This window comes from Ornithodoros turicata, chromosome 1, assembly GCF_037126465.1.
Source record: "Ornithodoros turicata isolate Travis chromosome 1, ASM3712646v1, whole genome shotgun sequence".
NCBI lineage: Eukaryota > Metazoa > Arthropoda > Arachnida > Ixodida > Argasidae > Ornithodoros > Ornithodoros turicata.
In genome coordinates, this window is record NC_088201.1 from 68,619,979 (window position 1) to 68,629,648 (window position 9,670).

Below are 9,670 nucleotides of genomic sequence, written 5' to 3' on the forward strand. Positions count from 1 at the left end.
GTGCAAAATTTAACTCAATGCAATACTTCTCGTGAATTTTCTATGTAAAAATTGGGTTGTAGAAAAAATAACTAAACAGTAAGGGAGCAGACAGAGAGAAATAATTTATTTGAAAATCAACGACGCCATCTTGAAAAAATCACTCCGGTGCGGGTGACTGTGGCAGGACGCTTGCAGAGGCAGGTGGCAAGCTAGTTGCAAGACATCAGACGAGATGGCACCACCACCACCATGTGGATGCGAAGGAACTGTACCAATACGGACTCGGAGGGGAGGCCGCGCGCAGTCGCCGCCTGTCGGGAGAAATAACCCTCGGATACCGGGGTGTCGTCTCATAGCAAGAGAGTGAGAGAGAGGGATAGCGGCGTCCCCTAGGAGGCTGTATTGGTATAGTTCCTTCGTGTGCGACACCGCCGATAGGGCACCGCTCAGCCACATGTTGGAGATTTCAGACAACCGTGTCGCGAGCAGTACATCAACAGGCTTGGCACGCTACGGGTCACCGCTAAACAAGTCTAAGCATGCGCGTAGGGCAAACATGCGAGATAAGGCTTAACACGAGCGCGGTCAAACAACGCGCAAACATCGGCAAATCACTCGTTGGTCACCACTAAACATGTCTAAACACGGGACAAGGCAAACATGCGAGAAAAGGAGCACGGTATAACAACGCGCAAACATCGGCAATTCACTCACTTTTTCCCCCGCGGTGACTGCTCCATCCGAGAGCCAGGCAGAAACTGAGCGGGTGCGGGGACTGCAGAGCAACCGAGCGCACGTCTGCTCTCCGCGACAGCCAGCGAGCAACTGACTAGGGCGCCACGGCAGCTACGCATGCGTGCGCCCTCTGCGCCACCCTTCCACCCGACCACGGGTGGTTTCGGTTTCACTCTCTGCTCCTTCCACTGCGCGCGCGCCCGCCCTCCCAGCGGTAACCGGGTTTCGCTCTCCTTATTTTCCGCGCATTTATCTGTATAAAGGGCCAAACGCATTGGACGTTTTCTCAGCCTCAAAACGTCGCGCGTACGCCATGGCCTTGCACACACGGCGAAGAAACGCCAGCGAGGCGACCACCCGAAACGCATGGGACGCGTACGGAGCGTATAGCCTACTTGCTATATTCGTCGACCACAAATATCTGTTAGAACGTGCCGGTGCTCTTCTTTCCTGTTGTTCTTGCGTTCCTTCATTCCAGATACCATTAAAATGTTCACGTAAATTTAGTGTGATGGATAATGTCCCAAAAATTTATGCGAGCTGCTCATACGCCACCTTGTCTGCCGCACGACGGCCACGGTTCTGTCTACTTCTCGGAAAACGCGCCCAGACGCGCGCGAATATCTATAGTCGACAGATTCCGGCGTACGCCCACCGCGCGCGTTGAAAAACTAGTTTTTACGAGGTCACACGCACGCCGAGCGCTCGGGCTCCATGCGTTTAGCCCTTAAAGTGCAGCTCCGCTGCTGTTCCGAAAGTATGAAGACGTTGTGATATTCAGAACCGTGGTCCCAACTTCATTCATAAACGCACATTGCTTTCCAAATTTCCATACTCCTTCGTGAGAAATTTGAGAAAAACTACCGGGCGGCGGTTCCACTTGTGACGTCATACTTGGAACTGCGCGGATTGGATAGCCACACCTAGCCAGCTCTGCCTGGCAACCAGTTTGTGTTTACACTCCGTCATGGCCGCTGTATCGTGCTGAAATAGCTGTCACGAGCTATCGGGGATCACGTTTTATCACGTTTCTTATAAGAAATACTTCGTCTTCGAGCACGTTCTCTTCTCAATAGCTTTGGTGGTGCTTTCTGCACGCGCAGCAAGTCCGCGCATAGTGCGCTGCCAAAGCTATTGAGAATGCGTACGAGCACGTCACACGTTAGGTGTTAGGCCTTGTTGGTAGCATGAAGCACAGTGCGGGCACAGAATGTCCGCTCACGACGGCCGTCGTTGCACAACGAGGCCATCCTGTAAGGCTTGTTAAAGAAGACCGGCAAAACTATCTTTGAGGCTATTAACGACAGCAATTATCACAGAACACACCCAAAACATTCACCTTCGCCCATAGATCTCCGCCATCGCATCGACGATTTGGCGTTAGCCAAGCCACGAGCGCGGCTAAGCCAGGACGAGCCGGGATTGGTCAGGGTTTGCCGACCACTGGACCGCCGTGCCAGGGAAATTTAAAAAATTGTTTTCTTAAAAACGACAAACAAATGGGTGAAAATTTTTCACATGTATGCTCCCTGTGCGGAAACGAACGCACAGCCCAAGCATGGCTCCATTCTGTCGCAGTCGAAAATCGGCGGAGCTGAGCTTTAAAGGCAGCGCGCACTGCGCTCGCGGTCGAGTGGACGGGTGGCGCAGAGAGCGCGCGCGCATGCGTAGCTGCCGCGGCGCGGCGCCCCAGTCAGTTGCTCGCTGGCTGTCGCGGAGAGCAGATGTGCGCTCGGTTGCTCCGCAGTCCCCGCGCCCACTCAGTTTCTGCCTGGCTCTCGGATGGAGCAGTCGCCGCGGGGGAAAAGGTGAGTGATTTGCTGATATTTGCTCGTTTGATGTTGCTCGTTGTTTTACCGCGCTCCTTTTCTCGCATGTTTGCCGTGCCCCGTGTTTAGACTTCTTTAGCGGTGACCAACGAGTGATTTGCCGATGTTTGTACGTTGTTTGACCGCACTCATGTTAAGCCTTATCTCGCATGTTTGCCGTACACGCATGTTTAGACTTGTTTAGCGCTGACCCGTAGCGTGCCAAGCCTGTTGATGTACGTTTAGTGTTGTGAGCCTAGCATTTTGTGGTTGTCTTGTGTTAGCTGTTGAATTTCGTAGGTGATGACGCTGTGGTTAGGCCTAACCGGTCGCCTGTTCCCCGATGTGTACTGTTTGCTCCGTGCTGTTTAGCAGTAGCGGTTAGACCTTTTCCACGCGCTCTGGCATACCTAGACTTGTTGAACAGTGTTGCCATTTTTACCTGACGCTAGTCTCTTGTTGTTCCCTCTCTTACATGCATTTCCACATGGTGGTGGTGGTGCCATCTCGTCTGATGTCTTGCAACTAGCTTGCCACCTGCCTCTGCAAGCGTCCTGCCCCAGTCTCACGCACCAGAGTGATTTTTTCAAGATGGCGTCGTTGATTTTCAAATAAATTATTTCTCTCTGTCTGCTCCCTTACTGTTTAGTTATTTTTTTCTACAACCCAATTTCTACATAGAAAATTCACGAGAAGTATTGCATTGAGTTAAATTTTGCACTATTAAAAAATTTAAATTAAAAAAAATTAAAGTAATTTTACAGTAAAATGTGCAGTACTTGCCATGGATTTTCTGTGTAGAAATTGGGTTGAATACTTACTACTGAAGATCCCGTGACAATCCCAAAATATTGTTGTCATGATCTTCTTTGTGGATTGTGTGACCTTGGCTTTTCTTGGGGGTGCTTCTCCTGGTTTGCGCCAATCCAGCGCTTTAATTTCTTTAGGCGAAAGTCCAGCTTTGGTCAAGAATTTTATCACAGCGCGGTACTCGATTTTTTCCATTTTAACTGAGGAGTGCACCCTGGCTGTTTGAAATGCCGCCCTCCAACCGACAAAAGCATGGAGAGGGTTGAGGGTGGTGCTCCGGCTCTCCAACAGATGGCGCCACGCGTCCTTAATCGCATTTTCAAATTCGCGCGCATTTTCTACCTCGGGCCGGAAACTTATGGAACCACCCTCGTAACTCGCGAGATGGCGCGAGAAAATGCCAGCATCATCTTCGTCCAATCGCACGAGAGCAAGAACTGAAAATACGGTTGACAGTTTGCAGTCAAGAACAGATTCTGACCAAATATTTTACATGAACCGCTGGGGAACCTTCATTGCTGCTAGGATGGCGAACTACTGCTATAGCGTTGTCTTTGTAACCTGCGTCGGCTGTGCTGCAGAATTTACGTCTCGGAAGGACGGCACAACAGCCAGCCATTGCGATTGGGGCATTTCTTATTGCGCGAGAGACATGTTGCGTTCGTTTATTCGCGCGACCAGCTCCCGTGGCCTAGTGGTTATAATGAAGGCATTCCACGTCGAGACTGCCAGACTGCGGCAGAAATGCGCCTCTCCTTCCGCTGCCCGCTCACGACGCCGCGTCGGGCGCCGCGTCGGGCGTCGCCAAGTGAGAACAGGCCCTCACAGAGGTGGGCCGTCAGCACGGACGCCCTAGGTTAATGTGTGTCCTGGGGCGGATTACTGGCCACTTGCCGGTGCGTAGCGCAGCGTCGTCTCCATAGTAAGGGCCAGTTCTCACTTGGTGACGCCCGACGCGGCGTCGTGAGCGGGCGGCGGAAGTAAAGGCGCATTTCCGCCGCCCCGTTAGCGTGCACGATTTTCATGTTCCCACCACAGTCGCATTCAGTCGTCCAAAGCAGACGAAAAATCAATAGGTGTGGCCTTTCTGTGTCACCTAAATGGTCGCCAGCTGTCGTTCTCGGCAGCTCTCGCCGACGTCGTGAAAGAATGTCGGCATGGCAGTTTTTTTGGCTCGACGTCTCTCCTCTCCCGACTCCGGAAATATGCGTCTGTTTCCGCCGCCTGCTCACGACGCCGCATCGGGCGTCGCCAAGTGAGAACTGGCCCTAACGCGTGCTGCACGTGACCAGCTTCGTCGTGAGAAGGAAGAAGTGACCTTACTTGCAGCCTGCCACCATCGCCGGGCGTGTGGCGTTCGTAGCCATTGGGCGAGGAGGTCAGACGACGTAAAACGCTGCGATGTTCGTCGTTGAAAATGGCGCTTGTATATGGAAACATGGACATGATATCGAGTGTTTCCCATGTAGGGAATGTTATGCACCAGCATAAGCTGAGTTAGTGTGTTTGTAACCATCCATTGTGAAATTAACTTCGTCTTGCACAAACATGACATTTCTTTATTTATGAAATATTTTGACACTGCAATAAAAAAAAAACTTGCAATAGTTGCGCTATTCATTTGTATGCTTTTTCTGCAAAAACTTGTGCGCAAAATATTGTGATATTGGAGCCAGTGCCTACGGGAATGAGCCAGCACATATTTTATTGTCCGTATTGTTAGTAACTCTGATTGGTATACCTAGTATAGGCGGTCAATGCTTCCTGCGGTCCGCCGTTGTTGTTCCACCATTCTCCTTCGTTCTTCAAGGGGTTGGTGCGATATTGATGGTGGCACCTGCCTCCTCCTCCGTCGACATCTGCCTCCGCTCCGCACATTTTGAGCTTGGCTGCTTGTTGTAGCCGCTCTCTGCAAGCCTCAGCAGGCTGTGTGTCGTCCTGAGCTCTTACCCGAATAACTGCTTAGTTTAGTTGTACAACTAAAAAGGAGGAGGAAGAGGTCACTCGAAAAGCTCAGCAAGCACACCGCACTGATCTCGATTGTAAAAGGCTGGATCGCGGATAGGGAGCGCGAGCGTGAAGAAACCGGCCGCCATCTTACTGTACCCACAACAGTCGCCACAGCGATCATGGCAACTTCTTGCAATTACGGTCGTACCAGCCGTACTGGCAAGGTTACAGGACCTAAATTTATACAGGTGAGTCACTCTTTATCGAGGAATAAATAGGCGTCCATTCTGTATATTTAGTTGACCATTATGAAGTGTTTTTTTGCCCAAAACGAGCACTGGATGCAGGTTGCTTGATCGCTTTTCCGACCTTCAATCGAGCACACTTGCATTTAACCCGGCGGCAAATACAGTTTGCGTGCAAAATATGCTTGAAAGAACACGTTACACTACACAGGTAGTGTTGTCATCAATATGTGCGAGTACTCGAGCGCTTTTTTGCATGCATTGCTAGCATGGTACACGGTGTTCTCTGCGGAAGCAAGTGCCACATTCATTTCTTTGAATTACCTTCACGCACACTTCGGTATTACGTCATAATGAGACCACGATTGTCACATTTTTTCATGTTTTGGTATTGTTTTGTGCCTTGGTTTGATTTGTGACAAAGAATCCTACGTAACGGTGGTGTGGCGCGACTTGAATATAACGCCTTTTGTGTCTGAGCTGTATCGTCATCTTGTTACGATAGTAATAATTTGTATCGTGTCGTGCTATTTGTAGCAGTTTTTAAGGCAAAAGTGGTCTCTCTATACAGGTTTCGTCATGAGGGCTACCCAGTGAATAATCTGTGCAGTGTGATACGGCTGGGTGTACAGGTAAGTATCACGTTCCTCATCCACTGGTTTCTACTTTACAGGAAGGAACAACCTCAGTGCACGCACTGTGGTTGGCCTCTCTCAGTTTAGCATATTTTCTTACATGTTCACATCAGAAACACACCTTACACTTTAGGCTCCTTCACCCAGCAATATAATAATTAGAGATGTATTAGAGATTCTGATGTATTATTTCCTTTGTTGTCGATGCACCATAAAAATTGGAATAATCATCATCAATGCAGGTTACTTCACAGCTGCCTCGACATACTCAAGAAATGGGTGCAGAACCTGCGTAATGCCCACAAACTTTGACTACCACAGCACCTACAGAAAGTAAAGGCATATGTGTCACATGGGATTTTTAAAGGCATTCACAGTATATAATACCTTGTATGAACTGTTGTAGATCTAAGCAGCCTCTACAGTACGCTCTCAGAAATTAAAACTTGTCAGGGAACTGTGATAATTGTTTCAGTTAAAGGGACTATGAAACGATTTTTTTCTTCGTTTCGTTCGAAAGAAGACATTTTTCTGAGTCTAGAACCGAAATTTTACTTTCGTCGCGCGAGCGGATTTCTCGGGAGCGAATTTAAACGGAGCGGCGAAGGGACGAGCTGGCGCCACGCCGTGACGAGCTGCCGAGCGGAGACACAACGGGTAACTTGACGCGACCACGGCCTGCTCAGCAACACGTCATCGTGACGTGTTGCCGAGCCGAGGAATCCCGCCAGGAGCATGCGCCGTAGGATCCCGCGTATGCGTTCATCGGGAGTGGAAATCTCCATGACAGCAGCTTTCGCGCGATCGGCAGATTTCGGCAGTGGCGGCAGCCACACCGCGAGCTCGCGGCATTACTTGCCATTGTGCAACACCGGTGACGTAACGGGGAACCGAAGAGCGGTCCGTACAGTTACACCATCGGCAGGGAAATATGCGCGGGAGAGGAGGAACGCGGAAGAGACATTTCCAGCGCGCGCTCCTCGCAGAGTGGAGCGATTTCGTCCGGAAAAATTTGTGGCATATTAGTTTCTCTGCGGGAAGAACAGTTTCCATCGAAAAAAAGTATGGGGGTTCGGGAAATTTCATAGTCCCTTTAATAGGCATGCACATATACACTATAAGAAGAAAATTATTTATTGAGAATGCACTTCTCTGGCTACTCATGTTTACATCTACTGTTGATCACATTCATTTATCACATATTATATTCTTATATATTTATTATTATTATATTATCACATATTCGATCACATTAAATTTAAAATTTAGCATATATGAGAAAATATCAGGAGGGAAGTTGCTATTCATTGCTCATTCCAACCTAAAATTGAGTGCTACAAATTTAGAGAGTGTACCTGTCCATTGTCGTTCCTAAAATATATATTGTCATTGTAGCAAGGTCACAAAACAATAAATGTAGTCTTTTCAGACCTCCCTGCACGTTCATTGTATCCTGAAACGCATAAGTGCAAGAAATAAATCTTGAACTTGAATAAACTTGACATAAAATGTTGAATAATATAATGAATGATATAAAATATTGAATAAACTTGAACTCGTGCATTGTCTTTACTCATCATCAGTGATCTTCATTACAAAAGCATATCGTGTTAGACTTTTTTTGTTTGCGTTTCACAGACTGGGTACACGAGGGCCTAAATGACAAAATCACAACTGTTTCAAGCTCCAAATAGTCCTGTTGCAATTTGAAGACCATACGTGGAGCTGCATTTTTTAACATGCTCCACATAACAAGCATGACAAAGTCAGCACTGGATAGCAGGACCCCGTCCCCAAGCAGCTTTTCTCACGCTGCAGTTGTATTCAACAAAAGCATGTGAGTGCTGGAGAAGGACATTCAGTTTGGCACAACTGCGCCTGCAAATAATCAGAACAAATAAAGGAAGAAGCAAACAAAGAAGGGCTGTACTTCAAAAAGAGATAAGTCCTGTGTCTCAAGGAGGTGTTACCACTTTCTAAGTAACTTAATTGATTAAGCTTACATCACTACCTGATTAACTGTCCTAACGAGTGCGATCTAATTGCGTGAAGTAATTATTTGGGCTGCTTCGGTGTGTCCATATTTGCGAGGCAAAGCACCGCTGTCGTTTACTAAAAGACTCTAAGGCGATGCTTGATATAAATCATACTAAACGCATACACGGCTAAAACAACGGCTGTGATTCTACAGAACGATCCCTTTCTGCCATGCGAGTATATCTTTTCCCGGACCGTTCTTTATGGAACAATTTTTGTCCAGAACGCAGTATGGGATATCATATACATGGTTGTTGTTAACCTCAAGTCGTTTCTTATTGAAATATTGGCTGGGAAACGTGCTGTAGTACAATCCCCAGCGCTGCACTGCAGTGACGGTCTAGTTTCGGAATGCAAAACATAACGTAATTAAGAATCGAACGGCAGGACACGTGTGAAACACTGTTAGGATACATCCGTATACTGGCACCTTACAAAATTATGTGATGACAAACAACGATCAATGCTAGCAGCGCAATAAAAACTCACAATCTCTGTTGCCTCCTATTGTTTTCTATGGGCACACACAGCACCGTGCACAGCACTTTAGGGCCCACCAACATGGCGGCCCGAAGGCACGCCTCTCCCCCACGAGCCCCTCTCCCATGCGCGATCCAGCCTTTATACTTTATACCAGGGTGTCGGAGCGAACCGAAAACCAGAACCGATAACCGCAAAAAACCGCTATTTTGGTGCGAACCGGAACGGAATCGAAACCGTATACATTTTTTTCGCTCAGGAGGGAAACCGAAAAATTTATTTAACGGTTTTCGGTCCAAGAAGAAACTTCGCCGGTTTGGACTACAAGTAGGCGAGTGAAACTGACGTCGCGTGTTCTGAAGTCATGTCATGGATACTGTACGAGGGTTTTTTAAAAAAAATACCAGGGTTACGGTTACGGTGGAATGTATGTCGGTATGGACCCTTAGGCTCCCTGTGTAACATTTTATCGTTCGCGCACATAGACTTAGAGGTACATGTGACCGGTTGTGACTCTACCAATGTGCCGTAGTGTTCGTTTTCATTTTATCCGCCCAAGCCCTTCTCTCTGGTTACGTTCCCCTTAAGAGGAAACACACTCAAATAAATAGCGACCCAAGCAGGCTGCGTAACGGCTTCTCTATCGGTAATGTCGCGCAACGAGTCCCTTGTTTGAGAGCAGCGAAGTTGAATACATTTATGTATCCGAGAGGGCAAGCGCGTACGAAGTGGTGCCTCTTTTGTGGACAGGACACGAAGAAAAAAAAAGAAAAAGAACGGAGTCGTCGAGCGCGTTTGTGAGTGCTCGATTTTCGTAGTACTCGTGCGGTGGTGCCGTGGTGCTTGCTGGCTAGCTTGCTGGCAGCAGCAACAGGCATTCGGATGGGACGCAATCGCACCAATCCAGCCCATAAGAAGAAGAAGAAGAAGAAGAAGTACTTTACGTATGACACCACGACAAACAAGTCAGTCTGTATCATGCGCTTCA

General features: G+C 48.2%; 1 long non-coding RNA gene across 1 annotated transcript in view; it reads left to right on the forward strand.

Moving 5' to 3' along the window:
* Positions 1–6,557, forward strand: part of LOC135400249 (uncharacterized) — a 199,934-nt gene extending 193,377 nt beyond the window's left edge. The window contains exons 2-3 of the long non-coding RNA XR_010424565.1: positions 6,102–6,162; positions 6,408–6,557. This is a non-coding gene — a long non-coding RNA (uncharacterized LOC135400249). The remainder of the gene's footprint in view (positions 1–6,101; positions 6,163–6,407) is intronic.
* The last annotated feature ends 3,113 nt before the right edge of the window (positions 6,558–9,670 follow it).